Below are 19,776 nucleotides of genomic sequence, written 5' to 3'. Positions count from 1 at the left end.
GGAAAAACCATGGCTAGACAGACCTTGTTGGTAATGTCTCTGCCTTTTAATATGTTGTCTAGGTTGGTCATAACTTTTCTTCCAAGGAGCAAGAGTCTTTCAATTTCATGGCTGCAGTCAATTAAAAGACACTTGCTCCTTGGAAGAAAAGAAGCGGCTTACAGGAACAGATAAAACTGGGTTCTCCTTTCATTCTATTCAGTTACAGAATGGATTTCTTGAAACAAGACAATACATGCTGATTCTTACCCAATATATTGAGAAAAATCCTGAAATCAAGAAAATAATAGAGAGTATCTCAAATCAGCTACCGGTACCAGCAAGTAATGTTGGCCCACTCCAGTATTCTTGCCTGGAGAATCCCACGGACAGAGGAGCCTGGTGGGCTACAGTCCATAGCATCCCAAAGAGTTGGACAGAACTGATCAACTAACACTTCCACTTTTCACCAGCAAGTAAGATGCTGCCTGGTACCCTGGGATGTGAAATGAGAAGGTAGGTTCAAATCTGGAGGAATATTTTGGCATTTGTTCTAAAAATTAAAAACTCTTGAGAGAATCTGTCCTATTTGCAGCTGGCTTTGCACATTTCAGAGAGGCCAATTTCTCCACCAAACCTAACAGTTTTTAGGACAAATCCATTATTTGAACACTGGAAGGGAAACCTCAATTAAATTTGGCTACAAAGTTAATATTCATTTTAATTGAAAAGAGACGCTCCCAAAGGCTTTTTTTTTTTTTTTTTTAAACTACGGCAGCTACCAAGAAATTTAAGATGCTACCTTCTCTGATCTTTTTCTGGCTTACATTCTACTTTGTTGGTATTTTGAATTTTTTTGTCCCAACAATATCCCAACTGTGCAGGGGCTTCCCAGGTGGCACAGTGGTAAAGAACCTGCCTGCCAATGCAGGAGACGTGGGTTCAATCCCTGTGTTGGGAAGATCCCTTGGAATAGGAAATGGCAGCCCACTCCAGTATTCTTGCCTGGAAAAGCCCATGGACAGAGGAACTTGGCAGGCTATAGTCCATGGGGTCACAGAGTCAGATATGACTGAGCACATACATACATCCCAACTGTGCATGCCACGTCCACTGAGTGGACATTTACACGTGGATGCACCTTTCCCTGCCTCCTCTGGGACCCTGCACCATCAGTCAGCTCCTTACTCCCCAAAGGTCAGTCTCCCTTGCCCTGCTCTCCTGGCTCTTGTGCTCACTTGGAACTTTTCATCTTAGTGTCTGCCTTCACCACACCTCCAACCTCTGGCTACTGCTTTCTACTCTTTTCTCATCCTTAGTTCTCCAATGAGTGGTCTACACTTTCAGTCTTCCCTTCCTCTCCAACTCTTCCTTCAACCACCTGCAATCTACTAAAAACAGTGCCCCTACAAGCCCAGTAACTTCCCAAACAACAAATCTGGTGGCCATCTCTCAGCACTTCTCTTTTTGAAATTCTTAGCTGCAGTGAAACACTATTGATGATTCCTTTTTCTACCCAAATCCTTCCATCCCCCACTTTTTCTCCTCCGAATTCTTTAGATATCCTTTCTCTGTGTCCCTCACAGGCTGGTCTTTCTCCTCAAATGTTTACATTAATCAGGGATGCTGCTGGGGATGTGAAATCAGTCATGTTCTGATTTATCTTCTGATAAGACTACAGTTTTTCCAGTTGTCACATATGGATATGAGAGTTGGATCATAAAGAAAGCTGAACGCCAAAGAATTGATGCTTTCAAATTATGATGCTGGAGAAGACTCTGCAAGGAGATCAAACCGGTCAATCCTAAAGGAAATCAACCTTGAACATTCACTGAAAGGACTGATGCTGAAGTTCCAATACTTTGGCCACCTGATGCAAAGAGCTGACTCACCGGAAAAGACTGAAAGCAAAAGGAGAAGAGGGCAGCAGAGGATGAGATGGTTAGATAGTATCACTGACTCAATGAATGTGAATTTGAGTTAACAAAAATTGTACCTGTAGTACAAGACTCATTTACTTCACCACACTTTCCTTGATCACTCCTATAAGGAGTGACAGAGGTTTCACTCTTACATAGCTCTTTTGCTATTCTTTAGTCTTAAGTATCTAACAAAAGCCATCCTGGTTATTCTCATACATTTCCCTTTTCAAGTCGACTAGAGCTTGAACTTTGAAGTCAATCAAACCAGGATTTGAATCAGGATATTAAGCCCAATTACACCACCTTTGGCACATCTTACTAAATCTCCCAAGTTCGGCTTCTCTGACCAAAAAACTATGGAGGCTATGAGTATAGTGGTTAACAGCAAGGCTCCAGGAGATGGATGGTCTGTGCTGAGTCCCAGCCCCATCACGTACTATGTGACTTTTGACAAGTTGCTTCCTTGTATGTGAAGTGGGGCATGAGAGTACCTACTGATCCCATGATGCTAATGTGAAAATCAGGTGAGTTGATGTGATTCAAGTATTTAAGAACAGTGCCTGCAGTCAAGAGGTACTATACAGAAGGATGAGTTGTTATTATTATTGCCTACGTGCTAGGGTTAAGGTTAAAATTAGTGTATCTGAAACATGACAGGAAAGCCCCAAAATGGTTGTTATTCTTATAAAAACCTGTCTTATTCCTCTTTGTATAATGCATAGTCTCAAGTACAATCACTTGCACTTGGAAGTTAAAAAGCACTGTCTGTCTATCTGTAAGCTACTATCACAACATCTTATATAATACACATTAGTATAATTGTTTACATGATCTGTGAAAATCAAGACTTGTGCTGGTTACTCAAAAACACAGAAAACAAACTTATGGTTACCAAAACAAGAAGGGAGGAGGGGATAATAAAAGCTTGGGATTGGCAGATATACATAACTATATGTATTAAATAATGCAGGTAAAAATACAAGGATCTACTGTATAGCACATGGAACTATATTCAGTATTTTATAATAAGCTATAATGGGAAAGAATCTTAAAAAGAATAAGGAAGAAAAAAAAGACCTGCGTTGGTCAAAACTATACTCAAACACTCTGTTTTGACCCAAAGACCATTTAAAGGTAACTAAGTATTAATAAGCACATTGTGGTTGGTGTTCGCTCAACTGTGTCCAACTCTTTACAGTATATACGTTAAATGGAATTCTACTCAACAACAAAGATGAATGAGTTACTGATGAATAATAAATGGATACTGCCTCAAATGTACTATGCTCAGTGAAAAGCAGGCACAAAAGAGTACACCGTATGTGGCTTCCATTTATATAGAAGTCTAGAAACTGGGAATTAACCTCCACATAGATCAATAGTTGCTCAAGGCCCCAGGGTGGGTATGGGCCTGCACAGGGCCTCAGCAAACTCCTAAGGATTATGGAAACATTCTGTATCTGGATGGTGGCGATGCTGACACGGGTGTGCAAATTTGTCAAAATTCATCAAATCACAGATTTTAATCCCCTGTAGATTATTGTATATAAATTGTAATTTAATGATACTGATTTAAAGTAAGCCTCTTCACAGAGTGAATGAGAAGAACCCCTCATCTGTCTGAAAGGCATTTTATTTTCTTGGAGACCAAAGGGAGGAGGGGAGGCAATTCTGTTAAAAACCACCTGATAAAAAACAGTTCTGATAAAAAAAAATAGCACAAAGAGTGCAGGGAACGCTGCCACTTGGCCATTTGTGAATCAGAATTTGGCTTGACTCATGGGTAAGCATTTTCCTTCCTCTGAAGGTTCCACAGTCCATTAAGTATCTTGAATTTTGGTTTTACTCATGAGACAAAACAGGCAATTTCATATGCAGTATCCTCATGATCATCATTATATAATGTTCATTACATACCCAGATTTGTGCAGCCAATCAAAACTTCCCAGCTAAAACTGAAATGATCCAGTTACCTTAACCAAGAAAAAAAAAAAAAAAAGTATGGTTTTCTGGTCAAATAAAAACTCTAGGAGGTAAAGATTTGGAAAAAAGTAGATCAAAATCTACTTACTCTATCTTTTAAAGTGCTATTAGCCGGCAGTGTTCTGGAATTAGTAGTGGATATTGTACAGCTTTGTGAATACTCACTGAATTGCACAAAATGATGAACTTCATGGTATGTGAAAGTGAACAGGAAAGTCGCTCAGTCGCGTCTGAATCTTTGTGACCCCATGGACTGCAGCCCGCCAGGTTCCTCTCTCCATGGAATTCTCCAGGCAAGAATACTGGAGTGGGTAGCCGTTCCCTTCTCCAAGGGATCTTCCCAACCCAGGGATGGAACCCAGGTCCTCCCACATTGCAGGTAGATTCTTTACTACCTGAGAAGCCCAAGAATCCTGGAGTGGGCAGCTAAGCCCTTCTCCAGCGGATCTTCCCAGCCCACGAATTGAACCAGGGTCTCCTGCCTTGCAGGTGAATTCTTTATCAACTGAGCTACTAAGGAAGCCCTCATAGTATGTGAACATACCTCAGTTTTAAAAAAGCAATACTTACCTGTTAGGTCAAACAAAAAACTATTTTAAAGATTTTATTACATAACCTTCCACAAACTTCTATAACTACAACCTATTAATTAAGTAGAAATTCCTAAAATTTGAAAATACCATCAAACAGAATGCTGACTTTTAAGAATCACTGAAGTTGGAAATATTAGATATACATGTAAATGGAAATAAAAAATACCTAATAAAATATGTCTTCTTGTTAATGCATGACTCGTAGAATTTTAGCCAGTTAAAATTACTATGGTGCTGAAGACTGCCTCTGCCTAAAACTGTATCAATGACTTTCAGAAAAGTCAAAATGCAAAATGCTATGTGGAAACATAGTGATATTAGATCACAGTGATTGCAGGAATGGGCCTTCAATAATATTATGTCACATTAATGAACTTACTTTTATTGCTATTTTCTATCACTTTAAAAATGATGTATTTTCAAATGATCTTTTGTGTTAAAAACGATGTCTCTGTAAGGAGTAAAAACTAAGCATACAATCAAAAAGGCTAGACTGGAGATAACTTGAGGAACAACATTCCCCTGGTTTTGTATTCTCAAAAAGAAGAAACTTTGATCATCTTCTCATAGTCGCTGGCCATAAAAATTATAGCCTCACTCATGAATGAATTGAACTGGATACTGTTAAGTTGAAATAAAAAGTGCTATGGTGGTTTTTTTTTTTAATTACTTCATGATACTTTCCATATGGTTTACATGCTGTAAGGTTCAATCGAACTTTTACTCTCATGGTATATTGAATTTCATTTCATGGCCAAAGAATCCCATTTAACAGTCACAAAAGAACAATTTTTCATTTGTATGAATCCAAGAATACTCCTAATAAGGCAAACAAACTTCAAGTTGAACAGTACACAGAAAAAAAGTGAGTTTGTGAGCTCATCGGAAAGATCACGTCATTTAGCAGCCCAATGCAACCTTTCAACAATTATGTCTGGTTTCAGCTACTAACAGTATTTTGTTTCTGGCTTAGGGTGAGTTTTCAGATTCCTGGTGAAAGTCTTACTAGATTAAGTAAGGGGTGCCAGGTTGAGCTGCTTTGCTAAGAAAAAGCTATTTTAAAAGTTATATATTTATTTATAACTTGAAAAATAATCCAGTACTTTGTCAAGTGTAATATAAATATTTCTTATCTGACCTGAATTGTTTCTCAGTCTCCTTTAAGGACAGCATTACTTTAATTCTATCTCTATACTCAGTAGGAAAGTAAATCTAGAAATTATTTTTATTCTTTTCACATTTCCCTTATTAGGTTTGTTGAAGCAAGAGAGTCTCTACTAAGAGAAGTTTGGCTAAAAACACTAGCTGGTTGTCCTTTTGGAAAGCTAACTTGAATCCACAATGCAGAGAGATACTAAAGGTGCTCTTTCTCCTATTTGCACATCCTTAGATGACACATGTGTAACATCCGATTGTCAGACTGGCATATACAACAGTGCAAAAAAAAAAAACAAACCCACCAATTTGCAAATTCTGATCATGATGAAATATTATCTTGAAATGTCAACACTGAGGTTAGTGACTGACTATTAGGCTTCCCTGGAGGCTCAGTGGGTAAACACTCTGCCTGCAATGCAGGAGACCCAGGTTCCATCTCTGGGTCGGGAAGATCCCCTGGAGAAGGGCATGGCAACAGACTCCAGTATTCTTGCCTGGAGAATCCCATGGGCGGAGGAGCCTGATGGGTTCATGTCCGGCGGTCGAAAGAGTTGGACACAACTGAGCGATTAACACTTCACTTCATCAGGCTTTAGCATGACTAATTATAATAGTTTTCATGAAAATCCACCATATAAAGATCCCAATTTAATTAGACACAGTAATTTTGTCCTTCAATTAGTATAGCAGGATTTCCTAATTCACAAATTCCTTAAATATTAAAAAAAAAAAAGTTCCTGATGAAAGGATCTGATATCTTCTGATATCTTGACATCAGCAGACAACTGAGGTATCTGAAAAGGTGAAACACAAGACTACAGCAGAATGTTCAATCCATATACAGGCCAGAGGCGCCAAAACAAACCAAAAAAGAGCTCTTTTATAACTACAAATAGACTATAGAACAACCTTGATCTCTTGGCTCTTGTCAGATCTGGTCTGAAATTCTAAGAGGAGGTTGGGTGAGTGTGCATTTCACTTACAAAAGGCTATGCTTCCTCACAGCCACAATCAGACTCCTTAAAACTACTAGCCCCCTCTCGTAGTTGGTTTGTTGGTGGTAGGTCACCTGTGTCACTGTTCCAGCACAGTGTTCTGCTCGGTTTGGGGTTAACTGGAGTGCTGTGCTGTTGCCAGCTGTGACACCAGGTAGAGGAGGAGCTGAAAGCCTGAGACGCAGGGCCAAGAAACAAAGGTGTGTCAGCAGGCAGGGCTGCCTGAATCTAGAACCACAGTCACATGCAGGAATGCAGTCGATAGCTAATTGCTCAGCCCTTCCACATCTGTGCCAGCTCACCGTGACTGCTGTCCCTATAGGCTTGATCTCAAGGCATGACACATTCACTAGAGGCTGGTGGTGTGGGTGCAACCAAGAGTGGCATCCTGGATTCTTTAAACACTTGCACACCAAAACGCTCTTCTGTGTTACTTCTAGTTTATTTTTTTTTGTTCAGTTGCTAAGTTGTGTCCAACTCTTTGTGACCTCATGGACTGTAGCCCACCAGGCTCCTCTGTCCATGGGATTTCCCAGGCAAGAATACTGGACAGGGTTGCCACTTCCTTCTCCAGGGGAATCTTCCCCACCCAAGGATCAAACCCATGTCTCCTGCATTGGCAGGTGGATTTTTTACCACTGAGCCACCAGGGAAGCCCCGTAGTTTATTTTTAGGTCTTATATTATAACAGAAATCATATATGGTAGCCTGTACAGATGTGAGAATTGGACCATAAAGAAGGCTAAGTGCCAGAGAATTGATGCTTTTGAACTGTGGTGCTGCAGAAGACTCTTGAGAGTCCCTTGGACAGCAGGGAGATCAAACCAGTCAATCCTAAAGGAAATCAACTCTGAATATTCATTCAAAGGAGTGATGCTAAAGCTCCAAAACTTTGGCCACCTAATGCAAAGAGTCAACTCATTGGAAAAGAGTGATGCTGGGAAACACTGAGGGCAGGAGAAGGCGGCAACAGAGGATGAGATGGTTGGATGGCATCATCGACTCAATGGACATGAGTTTGAACAAACTCTGGGAGACAGTGAGGGACAAGGAATCCTGGCGTGCTGCAGTCCATGGGGTTGCAGAATTGGACATGAATGAGCAACTTCACTTTCACTTTTCACTTTCATGCATTGGAGAAGGAAACGGCAACCCACTCCAGTGTTCCTGCCTGGAGAATCCCAGGGACAGGGGAGCCTGGTGGGCTGCCGTCTATGGGGTTGCACAGAGTCGGACATGACTGAAGCTACTTAGCAGCAGCAGCAAGTAAATGAACAACAGAAATTCCCTGACTTGTGTCACTTATGTTAGCAAACCAGCTGTGCTTAGTTGCTCAGTCATGTCTGATTCTTTGGAACCCCATGGACTATAGACCACCAGGCTCCCCTGTCCATAGGGATTGCCTAGGCAAGAACACTGAGTGGGTTGCCATACCCTCCTCCAGGTGATCTTCTTGACCCAGGGATCGAATCCAGGTCTCCTGCATTGCAGGCAGATTCTTTACCATCTGAGCCACCAGTGAAACTAACAAGTTAAGATCCCGTCATGTGATTATTAAGACTCCCTCCCTGCATCCCTCAGTTAGCATCTCAATGACTGTCTGTCACCCCTCACCTATGTTCCAAGCTCAATACAGGGATGCTATTTCCTCCATTAACTGTTTTGTGAGCAGAGGCTATCAAGACTTGAGCAATTCCAAAAATAAAACCTTACCAATGTCACACGGACTTTCATCCTAAAAGTGTTTTTAAATATCAGAATGTTACAGGAAGGTGAGCTCTGCTCAGTTCTAGGCTCTGATGAAGGACAAGATGAAAGGGTTGTGTTCTCTGAGGTGATGCAGATCTTTTCCTCTTTCCAGGTTTCAACTAGAGAATAAATCAATTGCTTTCTAAGTCTTAGGCGAGACAGAATTTCTTCTTCCTATCGGCATTTTATGCTGATAGACCATAGATCCAGATGAAAGCTCTGCTCAGTACCTGGTTTAGCTTCACTGCAGCTCCTGGTGAAGACAATGGTGACTTTAACCTGAGTGGATGCACTGGGATGTGACTTATTCACTTAGAGACGTGGAGAGTTAATGCTTACATTTGTTATGTACACCAGAGGAAAAACTGGGCTTGATTGTGAACATTTCATAAAAGAAAAAGCCATGATGAATCACAGTTAAGTGACTTTGTTGGAAGCACAGGCTGGTAGCAGAGATATGATGAAGAATCAAGTTTCCTGTGTATTGGCCAAATTATAGGAAGGAGCGTGGGCAGAACAGGCAGTCTAAGAAGTGCGGTTGAAGATTCTTGAAGGCACACACTTCTGGTTATTACATACGCAAGTTCTGAGGACGTAACGCAGTACAGCAGGGTGACTATAGTTGACAATACCGAATTGCATGTTTGAAAGTTGTGAACAGAGTAAATCTCAAGAATTCTCAGGCTTCCCTGGTGACTAAGTGGTAAAGGATCTGACTGGCAATGCAGGAGACATGGGTTCTGTCTCTGGTCCAGGAAGATCACACATGCCTTGGGGCAACTAAGCCTATATGCCACAACTACTGAGCCTGTGCTCGAGAGCCCGGGAACCACAACTGCGGAAGCCCAGGCACCCTAGGGCCTGTGCTCTGCAACAGGAGAAGCCACCCCAATGAGAAGCCCGAGCACTGCGACTAGACCGTAGTCCCTGCTCTTTCCAACTAAAGAAAAGCCCAGGCAGCAACAAAGACCCACCACAGCCAAAAATAAACAATTTCAAAAAGTTTCTTTAAAATAAGATCACATTAAAAACTTCTCATCACACACACACACACACACAAATGTAACCATGTAAGGTGATGGTTTAGTCATTAAGTCGTGTCTGACTCTTGTGACCCCATGGACTGTATGTAGCCTGCCAGGCTCCTCTGTCCATGGGATTCTCCAGGCAAGAATACTGGAGTGGGTTGCCATTTCCTTCTCCAGGGGATCTTCCCGACCCAGGAATCAAACCTGGGTCTCCTGCACTGCAGGCAGATTCTTTACTAACTGAGCTATGAGGGAAGCCCATGTAAGGTGATGGATGTTGACTAAACTTATTGTGGTGATCATTTTATAAGACATATATGACATTGCTATGCTGTACATCTAAAACCAATACAATGTCACATATCAATTTTATCTCAATAAAACAGGAAAAATCAGTTTGATTAGATGACTGTTAAAATTATTTTTTCTTCTGAGGTTTTCAACAAATTTAAATATATGAATGAGAGAAAGGAAAGTTCTTCAAATTTTCCGAACATGTTTTACTTAGTTGAGTAATCCAGCTTTTAGTTTTTGGGACATTGGCTTCCCAACACTACAGTGTTCCTACTTGTCTCCCAGATCCCTACCCTCAAGACGCTGTGAAATTTCCTCTTGGAAAGCCTTGGAAAACCATTCTACGTAGACACACTTCAAATCCCTAGTTTCATTTCCTAAGTCCTCACAAGCTATACCCGCATAAACCTCAAGTATTGATATTTTGCTGGCTCTAAGGTGAGAGAGCAAGGGTGTTGCCTTGTCTTATAAACTTTTATTTGTTTGCCTCTGTCACCTCTCAGAGCTTAAGTCCCTAAAGAATGCACACCAGGTCTGGCCAAACCAGCTTTGGCTTTGCCTTTCTCATGGCCAAGAGTTCAGAACAACCACCCTGACAATACCAGGGCAGGGCAACAGCAGGCAGCCAACCCCTCTGCTCAAGCCTCCACTTCTTCTGAGCAACATGGAGAGGAAGCACCAGGATGACTGCCAGAGAAACACACTAGGGGATTTACTTAGTTGATACCAGTTTCTCGGCGACCATGAGAATCACAGTGATGGTGATAACGGAGCATCTGGCAGGTGCTAAGAATCATGTCAGAGCTCCACCTATTACCCTGACTTCTCTCATCCACCCATGAGCTAGGCTCTTGCACATGAGAAAAAAAAGGAGAGGGACTGACTGGCCTTCCAACACTAAAGAGATGGAATCAGGATTGAATTCAGATCAGTCTGAATGAAAAGCTGCTTTGTTTTTGGTTTTATCTCTTCTCGCCCACTAAATCTGCAAAGTCAAGATTATTGGGACTCATGAATTTTGAAAAGCTGGAGAGTCTTGATTTTTTGGAAAAGAGTTTATTGAGAAGGTAATTGCCTGTGACTCCTAGTGACAGATGCTATATAAATGGAGAGACGCAGAGATAATGAGAGCATATATTCTGAGGCTTAGTCTGACCGCTAAGAGTCAACCTGACTCTCCTCTCCACACACTGCTTGGGTGAAGTGGGAGCAGGTGACCGTATCAGTGAATAATGAGGTGTCCTTAGATGGCCCAAGGCAGAAGGCTAAGAATTAATGTCTTTTGGACTCGGCAGACTGTAGGGCTTTCATCTGCTGAGGGGTACAAAGGACAGAACAAAATCCAGTATTATCGATTCAGAGGTTGGCAAGATGACCCTGAGAAACATACAGGATCCTACATTCTTTTTGAGCTACCATATTAATATTTTTTCACCCATTCATCTATCCACTCCTTTTATTCATATACTTACTCATTTAAAGAAAACACTGTCTACTGTGTATAAAGGAGACTTTCTAGACATGGGGATATATGTGTATTTGTATGTGTGCATGTGTAGATAAGACACAGTAATGCCTGTAAGGAACTTAAAGGCTACTAAAGTGCATTTTTTCTCATTTCTTTCTTTTTTTGGCCACTCCCTATGGCTTGTGAGAACTTAGTTCCCCAACCAGGGATTGAACCTGAACCCTCAGCAGTGAAAGCAGTCCTAACTGTTGGTCCTTCAGTGAATTCCTAAAGTGCTTCTTTCAACTTAAAACAGAAATTCTGTATCCTTTACCCCTACTCATCATAAAAATATATATTTGATACCAAGGTCTGGTAGATATACACACAACTGAAAGTTTCATAAAACAACATGTACCCTTAAAACCTATAATGTTCTGACATTTTCTATTCTAGTCTATTCTAATACTCTTATTTAATGAAGCCAGTTTGCTTGAGATAATGGTACAGTGGTTCAGATAGAGATTTACAGGTACGTTTACCCACATCTGTATAATCGTGTGGAGTCAGGGAAGAAATCAAATAACCTTTCCAAGATGATGAGCTATTTAAGATGGGCCTTGAAAGAGGAAGGCAGGATGAAGAGCTGAGGGCATTCCAGGAAAAGGGGCCGGTGGGCTATACACACGGTGACAGGCAAGCACAGAACTGAAACACAGGAGATAAAGATGGACATAAAGGACATAACACAGGACATAAAGGACATAAAGATGCACAGGTGAAGAAAGACAGGCTGGAGTCAAATCAAGGAGGAAAAGGGTGTGAAACGAAGGTTTTAAATAAGAGAATGAAAGGGACAGGCTTGTATTTAGGGAAAATTCATCGGGAAGGACCAGAAGAGGAAGACTTGGTGACAGTCCCCTCAATTCAGCTCAGTTCAGTCGCTCTGCTGCTGCTGCTGCTCCGTCGCTTCAGTCGTGTCCGACTCTGTGCGACTTCATAGACGGCAGCCCACCAGGCTCCCCGTCCCTGGGATTCTCCAGGCAAGAACACTGGAGTGGGTTGCCATTTCCTCCTCCAATGCATGAAAGTGAAAAGTGAAAGTGAAGAGGCTCAGCTGTGTCCAGTTCTTTGCGACCTCATGGACTGAAGCACACCAGGCCTCCCTGTCCATCATCAACTCCCGGAGCTTGCTCAAACTCATGTCCTTCGAGTCGGTGATGCCATCCAACCATCTCATCCTCTGTCGTCCCCTTCTCCTCCTGCCTTCAATCTTTCCCAGCATCAGGCTTTTTTCCAATGAGTCAGTTCTTCGCATTAGGTAGCCAAAGAATTGGAGTTTCAGCTTCAGCATCAGTGCTTCCAATGAATATTCAGGACTGATTTCCTTTAGGATGGACTGGTTGGATCTCCTTGCTGTCCAAGGAACTTTTAAGAATCTTCTCCAACACCACAGTTCAAAAGCATCAATTTTTCGGTGCTCAGTTTTCTTTATTTTCTTTCTTTCTCCAACTCTCACATCCATACATGACTACTGGAAAAACCATAGCTTTGACTAGACAATTCCCTCACTTATTCATCTTGGAGTCACCCCATCTTGCCATGGGAATATCTGCTTGTACAGGAACCTCACAATGCAAAGACCCACCCTGTCCTTATCTGCATGAAAGGCAAACCAAGAATTCCATAGAGGGCTCTGGTAGGATAATAGACCAAGATAATACAAAAATTCACAGGCTATAAACACTTGAAAATGGTGAGTGGAATATAGGACTTTTTTAAGTGAAGAAATGAGTTCACAAGAAAGGAAAAGGGAAATGAAAAGCAGAAAGATCGGAGGTGATGCAGTGGATACACAGGGGGAGAACTACTGGTCTCATTATGCTGGAGGCTTTCTGTTGCTGTCCACTTGAGGACAGGAAACAAAGCTGTGAACCTTGAGAGGTGGGGCACTGGAGATAAGATGCCCACATAAAGTGTGGTCCTAAACAATGGTCCTAAACAGTGGATGAGCGACAAATCTATGTCCTGGCACAAGATGATGAAAAGATATTCCAATGGCCCCTGCCCTCAGTTCTAGGTAAAAACAACACAATTCTCCCCAAGAATTTTAAACCACAGTCTAAAGTCTTGTAAGAATTTGGAGCTTATATTTGTATCACCTTCCAGGTGCAGAAATTCCCAAACCAAGAAATTAATATAATATTTGGCCCAAGACAGTGAAGATTCTGGGGCTAACCTAAGAGAGGACACAAACAAAAATGCATGTTTAAGGTGATCAAACACACAAAATAGAAGTTCTAAACATAAGAAATCCCTCAAATTAACAAAATCCTCACCTAAATAGATTTTGAAACATACTTCTAGAAATAAAACACTATATCACCAAAATTATAACTCTCATTGGACACATTATACAACAGATTAGACACTGCCCAAGAGTTGTCATGGTTTAGCTGCTAAGTCATGTCTGACTCTTTGGTGACCCCATGGACTGTAGCCTATCAGGCTCCCCTGTCCATGAAATTTCTCAAGCAAGAATATTAGAGTGGATTACCATTTCCTTCTCCAGAGTATCTTCTCGACCCAGGATTGAACCTGTGTCTCCTGCATTAACAGGTGGATTTTTTACCACTTGGCCACCAGGGAAGCCCTACAGCCCAAGAGAGGATTAATAAATTGAAGATTAGACCTGAGGAATTGACTCAGAATACAGCAGCAAGATAGAGGGGTAGAAATAATTAAAGAATGGTAAAAAGACAGGTAATAGAGCAATGTGTATCTAATATGAATGCCAGAAAAAAGAGGAAAAGTGGAGAAGTGGTAATCTTCAAATAGCTAAGAATTTTTCAAAACTGATGAAAAACATGAACCTTCAATTTAAGAAGCATCAGATTCTCATACAGGAAAACAGAAATAAATCCACATCTCAACACAGAGTGTGGTGAAACTGCAGAAAGCTATAGACAAAGCAAAAAAAAAAAAAAAACAAAACCATAAAAACAGACAGAGAGAAAAGTAAATAATCCACAAACAAATAGCAAATCAACCAGACTGTTCAACAGCAGTGCTAGAGGCAACATGGTGAAACTTATCGGCAAAAGTCTGGAAGGAGAATAAATGTGAAACTAGAATTCTATTCTCAGCTGAAATATCATTGATAATTCAGCGGGAAATCCGAGCATCTGAGATAAACTAAACCAAGTGATTTACCCCCCACTGATTATATAACTTATATATAATATATAATAATAATATATATATTAAATAACCATAAAAAGATACACTTTGGGAAAAATAAATTTTAAACCAGAGGAAAGGAGCAGGAGGCAAGAGGGATAGCATCTGTTTCTCTGTTTAGAGATAAAAGTATTAAAAAGTTACAGATGACCCAATTGACCTTGTTTAAAACACTGCTTGGGAAAAGTAAAATAATAGTGAGACCAGCCAGGAGCAAATACTATCAAATGACCTCATAAAGCAACAGAAATTGAGTAAAATTATTGACTTATCCATAAATATTAATAAATATGACTTGAGCATCTTTTAGGTATGAAGAACAATATTGATAAACTGGTGAAACATCTTTAACAAGAAAAAAATTTAATATTTTATCTTGGTAGAACATCTTTGTTTCCCGTCCTTTTCCCCTCATTTAAGTTAGCTATCTGGACATCAGTAAGTCATAAGTACAACTTTAATTTAACATTGTATATAACTGATCTCACACAGTGTAACTGATGTGGAATTCTGAAGGTTTCTTTTAAAAAGAAAACTGAGAAATACAGATTCCTGAGTAGCCCCATAAACAATAAATCAATATTTCCAAATTTTTAAAAATTATCTTTGCTACTCCCATACAAGTTTTAATTATATTAGAGATAAGACAATACAACTTTGTGATATGATACAAGTCCACATGAATCCAGGCTTTTAAAGGATTCAACAACTTTCTAAATAAAATCAACTTCTGTAAGAGAAATACTGAAAGTGAAGTGAAGTCGCTCAGTCGTGTCCAACTCTTTGCGACCCCGTGGACTGGTAGCCTACCAGGCTCCTCTGTCCATGGGATTCTCCAAGCAAGAATACTGGAGTGGGTTGCCATTTCCTTCTCCAGAGGATCTTCCCGACCCAGGGATCGAACGTGGGTATCCCGCATTGCAGGCAGATGCTTTAACCTCTGAGCCATCAGGATACTAGGGGACATTTATTCAGAATTGACTTTAAACATATTACACATATATCAAAAATAACACCTCTTCTTGCTAGGGCTATAGAACAAAATGCCAAACACATATTTACACTAGACTCAGGTACAAGCCACAGCATCTACTCACATTTATTGTCCAATAAGTAAACAAATTCAAGGGCAAAAATTACTAAGCACTTTTCAACAGACAAGAGAAGGAAATGGCACAGAAGCTTACACCTCCGCCAAAAAATACAAGAGGAATAGTCTCGTTTTAAAATGCAACAATACTGAAAATTGATTGAATACATTTCTTTAGCTAAAAACACAATGTCCATTTACTTGACCATCAGCATCTAGTCAGCTCTTTCACCCTGGGCACACAATGAAGATTTGCTGATGAAGAGAGCGTACACTTTTTTATTTTTTTCATTTTTCTTCTTTGGGAACCTTTAAGTTGTCTCAGAGAAAGGAACAGAAATGTCTACCTCTAATTAAAAGAACGTTGTGGAACATGTTAGTTTCTCAGACATAATGTTTACTCCAAGAAGAAAAATGTTATGCAAACACATTCCAAACGAAGTAAACGAAAGATGAAAACGTTAAACCCAATCTAATTTACTTCCTGAATCCTTAAACAACGGTACCTAAACTATTATTTTAGAATCAGGGATGTTCACAATCCAGCCTTCTAAGTGCCTCTATTTAACTACAGTACAACGTCCATGTGCCTCAGGCTAAGTCATTTCAGTCGTGTCTGGCTCTTTGCGACCCCATGAACTGTACCCGCCAGCCTCCTCTGTCCATGGGATTCTCCAAGCAAGAATACTGGAGTGGGTTGCCATTTCCTACTCCAACCCAGGGATCGAACCCAGGTCTCTTATGTCTCCTGCATTAGCAGGCAGGTACTTTACCACTAGCGCCACTTGGGAAGGTATAACTCACTAGTTTCTTGAAAAAATCTACCATGACCCACAATTTCAGAGAGCCCTGATATGTTCTGGCATGTTTCCACTGTCAATAGTGAAACGATTCTTCCTTGTGCCTTTCCACTCTCTCCTTAACTCTTCTGGGATCTTTGGAGCCCAGGTAGCTCCCCACCTCCCCATCTTGAGGAGGTGGCCAGCTCCCCCCACACCTCCCAAGGAGCTCAGAGGCTTCCAGGGATCAGCACTGATTTGAGCAATGGGAATGAAGGTACGTGATTCTTTGGACCCCATTTACAGGAAAGCCCTCAGTTGCTTTAAGTAATACTTAAGTCTCTTAAGTAAAGATACCATAGAAGGTATCTTCCTATGAAGATGCCCACACAAAGACTGGCAGAGTGTAGAATGGTTCTGAGGTGGGCTCTGAGGAGACCCAGCTTGAATTCAAATAAAAACTGTGTGACCTTGGATGATCACTTTTGCCTCTCTGTGCCAGCTTTCCCCATCTATAAACAGGTACATAAATACTCTCTACCTAAGGTCATTGTGAAGATGAAAGGATATATAATATGCTAAGCACAGTGCTTGGCACATAGTTAAGTGCTCCAGAAATATCATCTATTATTAGTAGTAAAAGCACTAGAAACACAAACACACAGGTGAATGGGAAAAAGCTAGAGTACTAAGCTTCATACTAGGTTTCATTTACTACAAATGATTTAAACTGTAAAACCAAGAAAACATTTTCCTTAATAGGAAGTTGGAATTCATTGATCTAATAAAAACGTTTAAAGGCAAAGTTTCTAACGTTTGGGTTACAAATATTCAAAACATTTCAATATCCTTGAATTTTAAGTACCAAATGTTAAATTGTGATTCTTATAAAGGTTACTATTATTATTATTTGGTAAGAATTTTTGTTTTTATTTTTTAGCTGCCTCACAAGGCATGTATGATCTAAGTTTCCTGACCAGAGATTGAACCCACACCCCCTGCACTGGAAGCTCAGAGTCTTCACCACTGGACTTCCAGGGAAGTCCCTAATAAAGATCATTTTGAACAGATGCTGCTGAGTATCATAAGTTATGTATTTTTCAAGAGACTTAGGCTATGGGCTCCTACAGTACATAGGGTTGCAAAGAGTCGGACACAACTGAAGCGACTGAGCACGCACAGGCTATGGGCTCAAAGTTACATTTAATTGTTTTAAGCTATGATGCCTTCAAGCCAGCCTCAGACCTCTTCTGGCCCAGTCAGCCTCTTCACAGGAGGTACAGAGCCAGCTTCACAGACAGAGCTGCGTCACTCTGAACTCCTTTCCTTTCTCTTATTGTGAGTGGCCCGCCAAGGTCAGGAGACAAGTAATCTGAGTCTTGCAACTGGACTTTCTTCCTTTCCATTATCCTTCTGAGATTTAGCACTCTGTCTTTAGAGCTCTTGTTAAAGTAATTAACATAAGGCTGAAGCACAAGCCTTATTTTGCAGCAGAATCATTTGCAAAGAAGATACTGACTACTGACTTGAAGGGCATTATTCATCTAAGAAAGGGACTGTAGGTAACTAAATCAACAATTTCCTGTCTTCCATTTTCAGGTAACAGAATGGTACTTATAACCGACTCAAAAAACTTACTTGGATAATATGTGACGGAGACCATCTGTCTATTTGTTCTCAGACTAGGAGCTCAGGCAATCCCTTGAAGAAAGATAATTTTTTTTTTTGTCTTTTACTTTAAAGATAGGACAAAAGATTTTGACTAAAGTACCCAGACAGAGCAGAGACCATGAAAACAACTTTTCTACAATTTTAATACTTCTTAATGTTAAATCAAGCTTATCTGTCCTAAACCCAGTGGTGAAGTGTGCTGCTGAATTCTATCTGCTAATTATTTTAAGGTCCTTGATCCTCAATTATGTTCTTAAATCAGGAAATGTAAATATTATTTTTTAAAACTAGGGACAGAGGTTCATGACATTGTACAAGAGGAAGGGATCAAGACCATCCCCAAGGAGAAGAAATGCAAAAAGGCAAGATGGTTGTCCGATGAGGCCTTACAAATAGCTGTGAATAGAAGAGAAGTGAAAGGCAAAGGAGAAAAGGAAAGATATACCCATTTGAGTGCAGAGTTCCAAAGAACGGCAAGGAGAGATAAGAAAGCCTTCCTCAGGGATCAATGCAAAGAAATAGGGGAAAACAACAGAATGTGAAAGTCTAGAGATCTCAAGAAAATTATAGAAACCAAGGAAACATTTTATGCAAAGATGGGCTCGATAAAGGACAGAAATGATATGGACCTAACAGAAGCAGAAGATACTAAGACGAGGTAGTAAGAATACACAGAACTATACAAAAAAGATCTTCATGACCCAGATAATCACGATGATGTGATCACCCACCTACAGCCAGACATCCTGGAATGTGAAGTCAAGTGGGCTTTAGGAAGCATCACTTTGAACAAAGCTAGTGGAGGTGATGGAATTCCAGTTGGAGCTATTTCAATTCCTAAAAGATGATGCTGTGAAAGTGCTGCACTTAATATGCCAGCAAATTTGGCAAACTCAGCAGTGGCTACTGGACTGGAAAAGGTCAGTTTTCATTCCAATTCCAAAGAAAGGCAATGCCAAAGAATGCTCAAACTACCGCACAACTGCACTCATCTTACACGCTAGTAAAGTAATGCTCAAAATTCTCCAAGCCAGGGTTCAACAGTACGTGAACCATGAACTTCCAGATGTTCAAGATGGATTTAGAAAAGGGAGAGGAACCAGAGGTCAAATTGCCAACATCCAGTGGATCATCAAAAAAGCAAGAGAGTTCCAGAAAAACATCTACTTCTGCTTTATTGACTATGCCAAAGCCTTTGACTGTGTGGACCACAACAAACTCTGGAAAATTCTTAAAGAAATGGAGATACCAGACCACCTGACCTGTCTCTTGAGAAGTCTGTCTGCAGGTCAGGAAGCAACTGGATATGGAGTTAAAACTGGACACAGAACAATGGACTGGTTCCAAATAGGGAAAGGAGTATGTCAAGGCTATATATTGTCACCCTGCTTATTTAACTTATATGCAGAGTACATCATGAGAAACAGTGAGCTGGAAGAAGCACAAGCTGGAATCAAGATTGTCAGGAGAAATATTAATAACCTTATTATTAAGGTTCATGACATTGTACAAGAGGAAGGGATCTTCTGCCCTTATGGCAGAAAGCAAAGAAGAACTAAAGAGCCTCTTGATGGAAGTGAAAGAGGAGAGTGAAAAAGTTGGCTTAAAATTCAACATTCAGAAAACTAAGCTCATGGCATCTGGTCCCATCACTTCATGGCAAATAGATGGGGAAACAGTGGAATTGGTGACAGACTTTATTTTGGGGGGCTCCAAAATCACTGCAGATGGTGACTGCAGCCATGAAATTAAAAGACATTTGCTCCTTGGAAGGGAAGTTATGACCAATCTAGACAGCATATTAAAAAGCAGAGACATTACTTTGCTGACAAAGGTCCATCTAGTCAA

At 40.5% G+C, this 19,776-nt stretch overlaps 1 protein-coding gene across 4 annotated transcripts in view; it reads right to left on the bottom strand.

The window, feature by feature from the left end:
- Nucleotides 1-19,776, bottom strand: part of FRY (FRY microtubule binding protein) — a 321,997-nt gene that overhangs the window by 175,472 nt on the left and 126,749 nt on the right. The gene's annotated exons all lie outside the window — the stretch shown is intronic.

The sequence above is a fragment of the Odocoileus virginianus genome, chromosome 8 (genome assembly GCF_023699985.2).
Source record: "Odocoileus virginianus isolate 20LAN1187 ecotype Illinois chromosome 8, Ovbor_1.2, whole genome shotgun sequence".
NCBI lineage: Eukaryota > Metazoa > Chordata > Mammalia > Artiodactyla > Cervidae > Odocoileus > Odocoileus virginianus.
This window is presented reverse-complemented; position numbering and strand designations above follow the sequence as displayed.